This window comes from Balearica regulorum, chromosome 33 (assembly GCF_011004875.1).
Source record: "Balearica regulorum gibbericeps isolate bBalReg1 chromosome 33, bBalReg1.pri, whole genome shotgun sequence".
Lineage (NCBI taxonomy): Eukaryota > Metazoa > Chordata > Aves > Gruiformes > Gruidae > Balearica > Balearica regulorum.
In genome coordinates, this window is record NC_046216.1 from 2005 (window position 1) to 15773 (window position 13769).

Sequence of the window (13769 nt, forward strand, 5' to 3'; positions counted from 1 at the left end):
GCCTCATTCTAAGCCCCTGTGCCAGCTTCTCTTCTATTTCTCTCATGTTGGAGACTCTTTTCCATAACAATCCAATTCTTGGAGTTTGATCATTCTGAAGGAGTCACAGCTTCTCTTGCAAAGTCTTTCTTGCCTGTACAGTTAGGGAAATGTGCTAACTGAAGTGCTTTGAGGGACAGGAAAGCAGAGAGTTGAAAAGCAGAGTGTACATACAATTTAAGAGCCTGATTTTGGACTTGGCCTGTGATTTTTGGCTGTTTGGGGATTGAAAGCCAATGCCAGTGAATATGAATCCAAATAGTTGCGTGGGGTCCTCCACAGGCTGCAGAGTGACTCTCTGCTCCACTGTGGACCTCCATGGGGACAAACCTGTGTCACCACGTTCTGCACCATGGGCTGCAGGGGAATCTCTCCCTCCTCCCCCTGCTCCTTCACTCAGCTTGGTGTCTGCAGAGTTGTTTCTCTCGTATATTCTCACCCATCTCGCCCAGCTGCTCTTACCCAGCAGATTTTACCCCTTCTTAAAGATGTTGTCCCAGAGGTGCTAATAGCGTTGCAGCATGGTGGTTGCGTCATGGTGGAGCCTGGAGAGTGCCTGCAGGGCCTTTGAGGACGTCAGCCCCGAAAGCTGCCTGGGCAGCGAGAGCATCATGGTGGTCCGGCTCTGTGGGAAAGGGCTCCTTCTGGGAGATTTCCACTTCCTCCTGCAGAGAGGCATCCTGTCCTGGCTCCCCCACCAAAGGGCTGCTTCCCCTGGGCAAGGGGACGGGGGAGATTCCCCCCTTGGCCATTGCCTGCCCCACTGGCGGGGACTTGGCCCTGGGGGTGGCTCGGTGCCTTTTGGGGCTCGCCAGCCCTGATCTGGGGCTCAGCGGGGCTTTTGCACCTCTTGGGTGCCGTTTTCCTGGTGCCCCCTGTGCTCCCTCCCCCTCCCACACAGGCACGAAGCGGTTCTGGAGAAACAGCTTTTAATTGACGAAACACAAGAGAAAAGGTCCCATCAAAGCTACTCTAACCCCCACTCCCACCCCAAATACACCACCCCTCCTCCCCATCCCCCACTCCCCCCACCTCCCCCTCATCCCTGCTCTGGCTCTACTTGCCCCCCTGCCACCCCCGTGCTGCCTGCCAGAGCCCTGCGCTTGCTGGCCGGCATTGGCAAGGCGCTCTGCCCCGGCTTCTTCCCCCGCTTCTCGCAGGCGGCAGCCTGGGGCGGTGGCAGGGCCATCCACGCAGCCCCCCACGGCTCCTGGGGTTCCATCCCCATGGTGTAGAACTCTCCCAGGCTCGGGATGGCGTCGGTGGTCTCGGGGACACTGTAGTCGGGGGTGAGCAGCTCCTTGAGCAGGGAGAGCGAGGCAAAGTCGCAGTGGGGGGTGGCTGTGCTTGGTGCCACCAAGCTCCCCAGGCACAGGGCTGCTGCCGAAACTATCCTGGCTGACCCCCACCGCCAGGGATCCAGGGAGACACCAAAGAGCCTCAAAGCCTCTTTGAGAAGCTCCTCCTCGGAGACTGCAAAGTCTGCGTCTGGTTCCCCAGGGGCTTGGTGGTGGGGGCCAGCAGAGGGGCTGGGGGGGGTGTCAAGGCCCGTGGGGATGTTGTTGCCCGGGTGTGCCCCCACAGGGGTGGCTGTGCCAGAGCTGCTGATCTGGGCAGGCTGCCCCTTGATGTGCCAGTAGCCAGGGATGGACGTGGGCAGTGCTGGGGGGGCTGGGACCTCTGCTCTCCCCTGATAGTTTTGGGGTGTGAAGTGTGGCAGCTGTCCCTGTGGGGTCAGAGGGGCTGCCCAGGCCGGGAGGGTCCTGCAGCCCCTGGGCCCCCCCCACAGGGCAGCACCCGGCAGAGAAGCGGTGCCAGGGCTGAGCGTGGAGCTGGCCGGGGGAGGCAGGTTGGTGACCGTCCACTCAATGTGGAAGACGCAGGGCTCGAAGAAGCAGCCGCGTGTGCTGGTGGGACAGGCTTGCAAACCAGGGAGGAGACTGGCTTCTAGGAGGTGAAACGGGAGAGATGGCCCTCTCTGAAACTGGGGAAATTCTCTGGGAATTGGATTTCCTGGGCAAGCATCAGGCAGGCGAGAGCAGGGCCGCTTGCCTGGGCTTGCTGAAGCCCTGTGCCAAAAGTGCCATGGGGCCAGGGCTGATGGGGATGCTGGGCGTGCCCGGGGGCCGGGGATGGCAAAGGCGCCGGGGTGCCAGAGCAGCCAGGGGTGCCGTACCTGCTGGTGGTAGTGCCTGGGGGCCCTGGGGTGCCACCCGCAGTGAGGGTGCCCGGGCTGCGGGGAAGGGCTGCTGCTGGCGGGGCAGTGGGCACAGGTTGGCTGAGCCTGGAAGAGAGACAGGAGCGATGGCCGGCGGTCACCTCCGCTTTTGCCCGCAAGAGCGTCCCCGGGCTGCAGGGGTCAGGGTGGGTGCCTACCTTGGGGGTAGAAGGTTTGGGGAAGGACAAAAGTCTGCAGGAGCCGGGGTGCCAGGGGGTCCCGGGGGCTGCGCGGTGGGAGCTGCAGTGGTGGCAGCGCCGTGTTGCGTTCTGGCTGTTGGCTGCTAAGGACTCTCTGATGTCTCCCAGGAGGGAATGTGGGGTCTCTGCGTGTTCCGCCCCACCCCAACAGCCTCCCTTTAGCTGCAGATTCAGGATTAACTTTTAACCTCGATGAAAGATATCACGGTCCGACTCAAAGCACGTGATTAAACTGTGAAAAAATCAAGGTAGGGAAGGATTATTTACTGTATTAAATTGTCTTACAAGCAGCATGCTCTGTTGCCCTGTGGATAGTATAATGTCATCACTGGCATGACTGGTAATTTTCCGTTTCTTTCCTAGTACAGGGATGCATTTATGAGGGCAAATCCAGGGGTACAGGTGGTGCCCCACAACAAAGCAACCTGTGAAAGCCCAGACACCCACTGTTACAAAGAGGAAAGAGCAGACTCTGCCAAAGAGTTACCACGCCTGACGAAAGGGGCAAAAAGTGAAGCAATGCCACAGCCTGACTTTGGGATGGCAGGTGAGATTTCCTGCCATGTTCCTCAAAGGGAACAGCCTCGTTTTGTTGGAGGACGGGGTGTTGGAATCAAACCGCAAGGCCAGTTTTCTTTACTGAAGACTGCACTGCAGTGCAAATACCTTTCATGTCCCACATTGAGCTGCCAGGTGTGGTGGGTTGACCCTGGCTGGGGGCCGGGTGCCCACCAGAGCTGCTCTATCACTCCCCTCCTTCTCTAGACAGGGGAGAAAAAGTAGAACAAAAAGCTTATGGGTCGAGATAAGGACAGGGAGAGATCACTCACTAGTTATCGTCACAAGCAAAACAGACTGAACTTAGAGAGGGACTTCATCTAATTTATTACTAAGCAAAACGGAGTAGAGGAATGAGAAAAAAAATCCAATCTTAAAACACCTCCCCCACCCCTCCCAACTTCCCGGGCTCAACTTCACTCCTGGCTTCAACCTCCGCCTCCCCTCAGCGGCACAGGGGGACGGGGAATGGGGGTTACGGTCAGTTCATCACACGTTGTTTCTGCTGCTTCTTCATCCTCAGGGGGAGGACTCCTCTCCTTGTTCCCCTGCTCCAGCATGGAGTCCCTCTCACAGCAGCCAGTCCTTCACCAACTGCTCCAGCATGGGTCTCTCCCACGGGGTGCAGACCTTCAGGAGCAGACTGCTCCAGCGTGGGTCCCCCACGGGGTCACAAGTCCTGCCAGCAAACCTGCTCCAGCGTGGGGTCCTCCACGGGCTGCAGGTGGAATCTCTACACCCCCTCATGCTTCCGCCATGGGCTGCAGGGGCACAGCCTGCTTCACCATGGTCTTCACCACGGGCTGCAGGGGGATCTCTCCTCTGGTGCCTGGAGCACCTCCTGCTCCTCTCTCTGGCTTTAAAAGCTCTAATTGGTTTTTTTCCTTCTTAACTATGTTATCATAGAGATGCTGATTGCCTTGGCCTTGGCCAGCGCTGTGGGTCTGTCTTGGAGCTGGCTGGCATTGGCTCTATCAGACACAGGGGAAGCTTCTGGCAGCTTCTCACAGAAGCCACCCCTGAACCCCCGCCACTAAACAAAAACCTTGCCATGCAAACCCAATACAAACTGATACATCATCATCTAATGCTTTTCTCCTGGTGAGCAGAGCCCACCCTAACTTCTCTGCCAACTTCCGGCATGCCTCTGAGGCATCGCAGAAAGGCAGGCTTCTTAAAGGCAATTCAGTGACCCTCGGGGTTACTTCTTAACCCCTTGCCAGCTATGGCCAATCTTCCAGGCTGGCTAGCTTGGCAAGCAACGCAGCTACCGACCCCCACTGCTCCATCTGGGGCCACCCTGGCACACCACGTGCACGAGCAGCTCCATCTCAGCTCTCGCCTTCCCCTTTCGCCTTTCTCAACCGCGGCATGGCTGCTTGTGTATCCTGCCGACTACGCCACTTGTCAGATCCAGGCGGCGACACCGGAGGGGCCTCTGCCAGTGGTGACACCGAGCCAGACCCAAGCAGGATCGGATACACAAACACAATGCATGCACAGATGATCAAAAGGCCTTTATTACATCGACGTCCCAGCGGGCGTTCCCCAGTAACCCATCCCTCTCTAACCGGTTATCATCATCCGAGAACGTCCCGTTGTCATTTCACTGAGATGAGCCGTGTGATTCCGGTGAAATGGTAACAGTGGAGCAAAACGCCTTTGAATGGACCACCAAAACTCTGCACGCAGCTCTCAATAGGTTTCCTTATGAGAACTTGCCAAACCAGGTTGTAATAGTGCAAAAGAAGATTTATTTGCAGAAAGACTTCCCAAGGTGCCCAGGACATGGCTAGTAGACAAGCCACTGAGCCAATCCTCTTTCCACCAGAGTTCTGTTCACTGACACCACCTAAAGGGAGGGGAAAAAAAGAAAGAAAAAAAAAAGGAGAAAGGTGAACAAGCCACGAGAAAGAAACATCAGCAAGTTCCTAATCACCAATCACAAGTCTGCATAATCAGAAACTCTCACAGTGTTGAAAAAAATCGGTAGGTCAACATACGCACCTTGTCTCCCATCAAGTTCCACAGCTGGATCAGTGGCAGACCTGTTGCGTTGTCATAATTGGTGACCCGGAAAGACAGAAAAACATTAGTTTTCAGGCATCAGCCTGCAGCAATTCATTCAGGTGATGAGTGTGAGCAATTCTCCGCAATTCTCTGGTCCGAGCCATGGAGGACACAAGGCTAGCACCAGTCACTGCATCTCAGGTCCTCAAAACATCAACTTAGGTGGAGGCTGGAGGAAAGGTAGCTACTGCTACCAGGCAGCTGGGACAGCCTGCTGGCAAGTTGTCTCTAGTCACTCAAATCCATGCCCTTGCTAGAATTCGTGACGCCTCTGAGCACTGCCTTAAAGCAAAGGAAGCTCTGAGATTGAGCATCACAAATGCCATCAGCTTCCCACTCGTCCCAATTCCACTGACGGGAATGGCTACAGCCATGAGTAGAAGCACTTCAAAAGAGGGAAGCGCCTCTCCCTTGAGATCAGGCACGACATGCAGAAGCCTTGGGGACCCTGCCAGAAGCCTTACTTCTCCCTCTGGCCAGCCAGAGGCCAGGTCCCAGATGTCGGTGTTGCAAAGACAGCCGAGACTGGCAAAGCAGTGCAGACCCAGGCAAATACTTCTCCGCTGGACATCAGGCCACTTTGTGCTCTGTAAAGCCATTCAGGAGCCCTGCCTCCTGGCCCACATCAGCAACAAGAGGGAATACTCAACCCTTCCCAGCCACAGCGTCCGGAGCGGTGCCGATGCTCCACAAGGAAGTTCTCAGCACCCAGATTTCTCCACAAGAACCCTGCCCAGCAGCCGGCCTGACAAGCTCGGCCCTTGTTTTGGATTTGAACACACAGACCGTGGGCTAGGGGGATAACACAGAGGATAACAGCAGCAGTCAAATCAGCATCAAGGCTTCTGCAGACAGCTCTCAGGTACCTGCGCCACTAGGACTGCGCCTTGGGTCATCTCAACAACAGCGGCGTCAGCTTTGGCAGAAAAGTGATCCTCGCCTGTGGAAAGAAGAGAGCAGGAGAAAACAAATGAGAGAGAGAGTCACGGGCTTTAAAGGCCAGAAGGGACTATTCAGCTCATCTTGTTGCACCTCCTACATCAGTTAGGCCAGAGAATAATCCTCACCTCCCCTTGCTGTGGGCACTTGCTAAACCCAGTCTATTAAGCTGGAGGTCACACAAGGAGTATGCCTGCTGTGTTGCCAAAGGGAAAGGGCAAAGTGCTTTCGAAAGCCACCAGCTAAGTGAACGTGAACATCGGTGGCTGATGAAGTAGCAGGCTTGCAAGACAGAAAAGTAGACTTCTGCGGTACCTTTGAGCTGCCATGAGTACTTTGATCCTGAATAAACTAAGCTCAGGGGCTTCAGGACTTTACGGACCCTGCACAGAGCGCAGGACTCTCACAGGGAGCTCAAAAGCATTTCTACCGCAGGCTGGCAGGCACCTGAGCAGTGCCAGATGCCCTCTTTGCAAGCACCGGCAGCTCCAGTCTCTCAGCCTGCACAGCTGACGTGGGTACCGTTGCTAACTCCACACCTGTAAATGCAGCAGGAAACCCTTGTCTCCCTGGCAATCCAGTTACAAGTGACTGGGCAGAAGGGTTGTCGTTTTGGAGGACAGTTGCTTATTTCCTACCAAATTGCTGCAAAATACAGCTTCTCCTTCGTGCTCCCCACCGCGAGACCATCTCCAGCAGCAAGTGAACAACTCCTGACAAGCCCACAAATCCTGAACGAGGTTGATCTCCTCCGGGAACATGCAAAACACTGACTTCTGCTAGAAGCAGCTTAAACCCTGCCATCCCTCTAGTCTTGGCAGGGCCTGTACCTCCTGCAGTGCTGCCAGCCACAAACCCAGGGCTGAAACCTGGCCTGACCCTGAGCTCCTACAGCCACCCCTCCCGCACCCAGAAGGGCAGCTTTTGAGACACCAGCACAGCCTGCATCTCTAACATCACCAGAAAGAATGGGGGGCAGTGAGGGCAGGGGGAATAAAAAAAGCAAACCAGAAAGCATCTCTAGGCAGTGACTGACTGACATTCTGCCAGGGCTTGGAGGCTAGTCTTTTGAACACAGAACCAGGCACCTCCGTCATTTGCGTAGGGAAATGCCAGCTATTTGTCCAGCAGATTAAAAATGAGGTTGGCGTGTACAGCTACTCTGTGACAGAAGGGGGCAGCATAGGCACTCTAAGCAGCAGCAGCAATAAATTGTCTGATTAGCTTGCCAAGTTGGACTGGGCTCCAAGCAAAACCCACCTCCCTAATGGAGGCTCTACTGCTTTCCCCCACCTCTGGGGCACAATCAAGTCTTTCCTGGGCTTGTGTAAGAAAACCCTCATCCAGTATGGCTCTCCCAGCCCATGGGGCTGGGGCATAGAGAATCCGAGTCTTATTCCTACCTCATCAATTAACTACACTCTGGGGCCTCCTGAAGGCCTCCTTTTGCTCAGCTTCCACGCTGAGGTGGGAGAATTTGCAATTGCCTCTCCCCTCCCCTTCAGAAAAGCCTTGCAGGAGCTTGCTGTGCTCCCAAGGGCTCCACACCCGCTGCTGAGACAAACCTTTCTACCTTTTCCCACTTCAGCGCTGGAAAATCCTATAAGCAATTCAAACGATACGGACGCCTCTGATGAAGATTCAAGCCAGAGAAGAGCAGTTAGAGACCTGATTTGTCTGAGCGTGTCGATCTTCACTTTGTCATATCCTCCGTAGTCCACGTATCTGAGCTCCACTTCACCGGTCTCTTCCAAGTAGCTGATGACTTGAGCCCGTAACCATGCGCCACCCAGGCCTGGAGCCGCGCAGATAATACCAACTGCAAAACAGAAGAGCTCCGTTGGAGTGGCTTCCCAGAAATCAGCACTTCAGGCTGAGTCCTAGTGCTGCACAGTTCTCTACTGAGAATCAACAGCATTTCTTGTCATGCTGCTGCCATCTTCCTTCCACGCTCCCCAGCCCTCCATCAGACAAGCCTGCCGCTGGGACACCGGCGAGCTGGCTTGTACTCTCAAGTCTCTGCCTGCCACTACCATGCTCTTCTAGCCAGGTGTCCAGTTCCCTTCCAGCCTTTGGTCACTAACAGTGAGCTCTGTCTCCAAAAAGGAAAGGAAGCCCTAAGGACCCCTCCCCCTCCTTCCTTGTGATGCACCCTCCACTTTACACCATGTGCAGACAGTGACCCGATGGAGACTTGGGAGGAGTCACCAAAAATCCTCCAGGGGCCAGGTTGGTTAGAAATCCCCCGAGGCGGACTTGATCTCACTCTGCAGTTCAACATGCAGCCAAGTGGCTGGGGAGGGGGGTACTCCAGGCATGAGGGGGATAGGCAAGAGTAGAGCAACATCTCTGCTCTGGCAGCAGCTAGGCAAGCAACTCTCTGAACTGTCACATTCTCATCCACTGGGAAACTTCCCAAGCCAAACTCGGGGGCATCAGGCTTTCGCTTGACACTAGAAGTTTCTCAGCTGAACCATTTGTGAGCAAGCAAGTTACTTGCCTTCTACTGGAGTTGGCAGGGTTGGCCTTGCAGCTTGAGAGTAGCAGGCGTACATCTGCTGGTCAAGGCTATGCAGGGCGTGGAAAGTGGGGTGTGTATACTGCTGTAGAAACATGTGTCCAGCATCGACTTGGTTGGCCACAAGCACTTCTACAGGAACTCCATCTGGGAGGAAGAGCTGTCATCGGAGGAAAGAAAGTCTCATTAGTGTGCCTTGCAACACAAGCTTCCTTCACAGCAACTCCATGCTCCGCCAGCAACTCCTGAGGCTTACAGCCACGGGTGGAAAAGCCCTTGCACTCTGGTATTTCACTTGCAAAGGCTGCTTGGGATCAGGAGCAGAAAGCTATTCCCTGACACGCCATGCTGTTCTCAAGGAAATGAGAGCAGGGCCGGGGCCCACCTTGTACAGGAAGAGACTCTCGGCCAGGTCCTGCACTTGGTTCACAACAACCCCAGGCAACGCTACAGGCTTGAGAAAGAAGAGCAGCTGGAAAGCTGCCTGGCGGAAAAGGACCTGGGGCTGTTGCTTGAGCGCCGGCTGAGCATGAGCCAGCAGTGTGCCCAGGTGGCCAACAGCACCCTGGCTTGTATCAGAAATAGTGTGGCCAGCAGGACTAGGGCAGTGATCGTCCCCCTGTACTCAGCACTGGTGAGGCCGCACCTCGAGAACTATGTTCAGTTTTGGGCCCCTTGCTACAAGAACGACATGGAGGTGCTGGAGCGTGTCCAGAGAAGGGCAGTGAAGCCGGCGAAGGGTCTAGAGAACAAGTCTGATGAGGAGCGGCTGAGGGAACTGGGGTTGTTTAGCCTGGAGAAAAGGAGGCTGAGGGGAAACCTTACCACTCTCTCCCAGGACCTGAAAGAAGGTTGGAGTGAGGTGGGGGTTTTTCTCTTCTGCCAAACAACAAGAGATAGGACAAGAGCAAACGGCCTCCAGTTGCACCAGGGGAGGTTTAAATGGAATAGTAGGAAAAATGTCTTCCCCAAAAGGGTTGTCAAGTACTGGAACAGGCTGCCAGGGGAAGTGATTGAGTCACCATCCCTGCAGGTATTTTAAAGGCTGCGTGTAAATGCGGCACACGGGGCCATGGTTTCGTTGTGGACTTGGCGGTCTTAGCTTGACAGTTGGATTCAATGATCTGAAAGGTCTTTTCCAACCTACATGATACTATGAGTCTCCATTTCTCAGCTCAGGCAGAATGGAAGCAGGAGTGGAAGACCAGGGAGATCAATCTGATCTGTAACAGTTACGCAAGCTGGAGAACGGAGAGCCGCACAAAACCAAACTGGTTTTCAGGGCAGCTCTGAACCAGCCACGTGGATCTAGCACACTCCGCGAGCAGTGACCAACAAGAGCCTTCCACCCGGACATCAGCATAGCCAGCAAGCTGGGACTTACCCAGGCAGTCATAAGGAGCGAATGAAGCGTCACGGTGTTGGTGGAGGTAGAGCGTGGATGTTGGTGAGACACAGCCCTTTGACCTTCTGGCCAATCAGGCCTAGGACTTTTTCTACTTGTTGTGCGGAGCCTGGAAGACAAAAATCCCAAAGGAAGTCTCTAGCACATATATGCTGAGGACACCCCCACCACTAATCTAACATCTTTCACAGGCAAGACTGCTGTATTTCCTGATGCATGCCCTAGCTCCTTCTTCAAGCCTGAAGTGACCCTGCAGAAGGCATTGGTTAAACTACAGCAGCTGAAGGTGTTAAAAAGCATTCTCAACTCGAGAATAGAGGGTTCACGTGCCAAGGCACAGGCGACTTGGCAGATACCTCTGCTGTAACAGCACTGAGCAGAAAAGTTTTCTAAAGCACTAGACTCACAAAGCCACAAAATCTGTTTCAATTCCTTGCCCATCGATGCCCCCAAGCTACATAGTAGAGCACAAATCGAGAGGCATTCCACTTACCGTCGATGTGACAGACTCGGGAGTCACGGAAATAAGGGAGTCTTGTGACGTAAACTGTGGCACCAGACGCTTCCTTCAGGTAGTTCATAAATCTTCCTTTTCTGCCATTCAAGCGGCCAACTAAAGCCTTTGTGAAAGAGTCGAGAAACCAACAGTTAGGAAGAGGAACAGAGATCAAACTACACTCTTCTCTGTGGCTTATTTCAGCCACATTCCCAGGTCCTGAAGTGTCGGGCCAGACGGGAGAAGAAAGGCAATGCTGGACCAGGGCAGACTTCGGCTGGTCTGGGAAAAGGTCAGGTAGATAGAGATCCGTAAGCACAGCTCATTTTCATAGATTCATCTTCACATCTTGGGAGCTAAATGCTTAAATCCTCTCCGTTTAGTGGTTGCGGATCTCCCCCCGGGATGGCACAGAGCCGGTACCAGACTGGAAGAACCAGAAGATGGCTATGTAGGGCAGGGCAGGAGGTGTGAGCAGCCTTTGGGACCTTTGGTTACCTTTGGGACCTCTATTTCCCAGATAGTAAAGTCGGACTTGCGGGAGTCTCCTTCTGGACGAGCATACTGGTGCGTCACTGCCTTCCTCATGGCACAGTCATTGTCCATAAAAGACATGCTTTTGACAGCCAAACCTACAAGACATGCACACGTGTTAGCACTCAGACAACCCACACAGTCCAGCTACCAGACACAAGGCCAGGAAAATGCAGCATTTCCTAGAGAGCTTCCTTTGAGCTCTTCCTAGGCATTCAAATTTCTCCTATGTGAAAGAAGGTGCCAGAGCTGAGCCATGTTTTGTTTCCAAACCATCAGCTGATACCAGGAATCCTCCCACTTGGCAAGGGGGCAAACTCAAACACCTTCCTCCTGGTCAGAGCCCAGACACAGTGCAGTCAGTGTAAGACAAGGCTGATCCTTCCTCCCTCCAGATGAACCAGCGGAAGCAGGAAGAGCCTCACTCGCTTGCAAGTAGTCAGACCATCCAGCGCAAGACCAAAGAGAAAAAGAAACCCAACAGCTGCTTCCCATTTGCCACATCCTCACTAGGTGCACGGCACAGATGCCGAGAAAGGCAAAGGCAAAGAGGGCAGCTGTTTGCCATGGACTTCCTGGACAAGGATGAGGATTGAAGTCTCACAGCCTGGGGGCGAAGGTCAGCTCTAGGACCTCTTATCCAACATGGCCCCATCATCAGCTTGACCCGCTGTAGCCCCTCTCCCTACCCTTCAGCTGAGTGCAGAGCTCTCAGCCCTTCTCATCCCCAGGCTCCACAACACACTCCCGTACCTTCTTGGCACACCGGCATTCACAACAAGGCAAAACCCTGTTCTTCCTAGGGTTGCGCTCACCACTGAAAATGCTCGGTGCATTTCATCCTTCATTGTTGGCAAACTCAATCCCCATCTCTTGCAGCAAGCAGCTTGGTTCCAACTGCTTGTAGCAATTACCCAAGACATCCCCTCATTAGGGGCTGTTGGCGCCACAGGCTCTTCTAAAGGATTTTAACATCCATCTCCAAGGTCAGACGGGTTACCTAACAGTTGTATTCTCAGGCAGCGCTGTATTCTGCCAGGCGCACACCATCCAGGATGTGGAAGGCAAAAGCAACACCGAGACAGATGGAGGAACTCCTCGAACGTTGCTCCCTCTAGGGATTTCTTGGCGTGCACCTACCCTTCCAAACCACAAGGCTTCCGGGGAAGTGGTCTGCAACCACCTCATTTGATCACAGTTCCTCAGAGCACTTCCCTGCTTCATCCAGCAGCACCTCAGAAACCTGCTGCCTTCCAGCTTCCATTCAGCAGCAGCCCGTCAGCACAGAGAGGAACCCAGTGCTTCCTAGAGGCTGCCTGAACTGAAGCAGAAACCACTTGGATGAGCACGTCTCAAACCAGCAAGGTGTTCAACAGCCTGGCCTCCATCCAGACACGGCCCACTTCACTGGGCTACTCAAGCACACGCTTAGCTTTAGACAAGAATTAACTTTGTACTGAAAGGGGACCAGCCTGTTCGCCCCTTGGCAACAGACCCTGAAGATCGCCCAGCTAACACGGGATCCTACAGAGATGGGAATTCTGAGAGCAAATGCATACCCACCTGCTGCACACTCATCTGGGTTGGCAGTAGAGCTTGAATCGTCTACCAGGCTCACCGCAGCACTGCCGTGACACTCCGAGGTCAGGGGGAGAGAAAGACAAGCAGGGCCACTGCTTTCATCCTGAGGTCCTGTTGGTTCTGGCTTTGCACTGTTGTCTGCAACGGTGCTGGGCTGCAGTGTCGTTACAGACGGGTCTGGATGGTCCTCTGAGAGATCTGGCCTTTCCTGAGTTTGAGAGGGAAGAGAAGGCGTCGTCGACCCTGCTGATGGCAGGGAGGTCAAGGTTTCAGTCTCTGGGCGTTCCTCTTCCTCGAAGGCTGCCTCTTTCGCCAGAATGCCTGCTTCTTCCATTGGTGTTGAATCCTCCTCTGGCACTTCTTGCTGCTGCTCTTCTTCAGCAGCTACTCCTTCTTGTTTGTCAGAAGAGCTTGCCTGCTTTTTTCTGTGGGAATAGATCCACCAGCAGCCAAGAAGGGCCAGGGCCCCAGGGATGGCATATGGGATGACTTTGCGGAAGTATGAAGGCATTTTCCAGAGCCTCAGCAATTCTCTCTAGAAGGAGCAACAGAAAGCATGTGAAAAGAGTCACAGGCAAGGGAAGAGGAAGGCTGAAGTTTCATCAAGGTGGCGAGCTATTTCCATTCGCATGAACAGGCTGCTTTTCCAGCCGCTCTTTACATTCACATCTCTGCTCTACCAGCAGACCACAGACCAAGATCCTTGCCTTAAGACGAGGGATAGCTGGACATTTCTCACCGTTAGACTCCTGGATTTCACATGACCTCACCTTTACACTTCCAGCCATTTCACCACCTCTCTCCTGCCCCAGCCTTGCAGGTCAGGACTACACACAGGACAGCATCCAGCACTGCGAGTTTCTCCAGCGCCAGGCCGGGTTCACAACAGAGCTGGACCACAAGCCTTCCAAGACACAGACTTGAGACACTGCAGGTCTCCCCAGTTCTCTGCTCGAAAGGCAGCATCACTGTCCTGAGAGTTTCACGGTGTGACAACACACACTTCCGGCTCTAAAACAGAACTCACGGAAGGTGAAGTGCTTTGCACTCACTCCAGATTTTCAGGGCTTTCAAGAAGGTGTGTTTGGAGGGCAAGCTGCTTTGAGTCTCTACAGGGAGAGAGACAAGGACCTGCTGCTGACCTGTGGCTACCGTCAGCAGCAGAGCCCTCTGCTCTCCAGCCCACACTTTTCCACCTTGTATGCGGGAGT

General features: G+C 54.2%; 1 pseudogene; it reads right to left on the reverse strand.

Moving 5' to 3' along the window:
- Window positions 1-4807: 4807 nt before the first annotated feature.
- On the reverse strand, window positions 4808-13069 carry LOC142599014 (A-kinase anchor protein 1, mitochondrial-like; annotated as a pseudogene).
- Window positions 13070-13769: the final 700 nt, after the last annotated feature.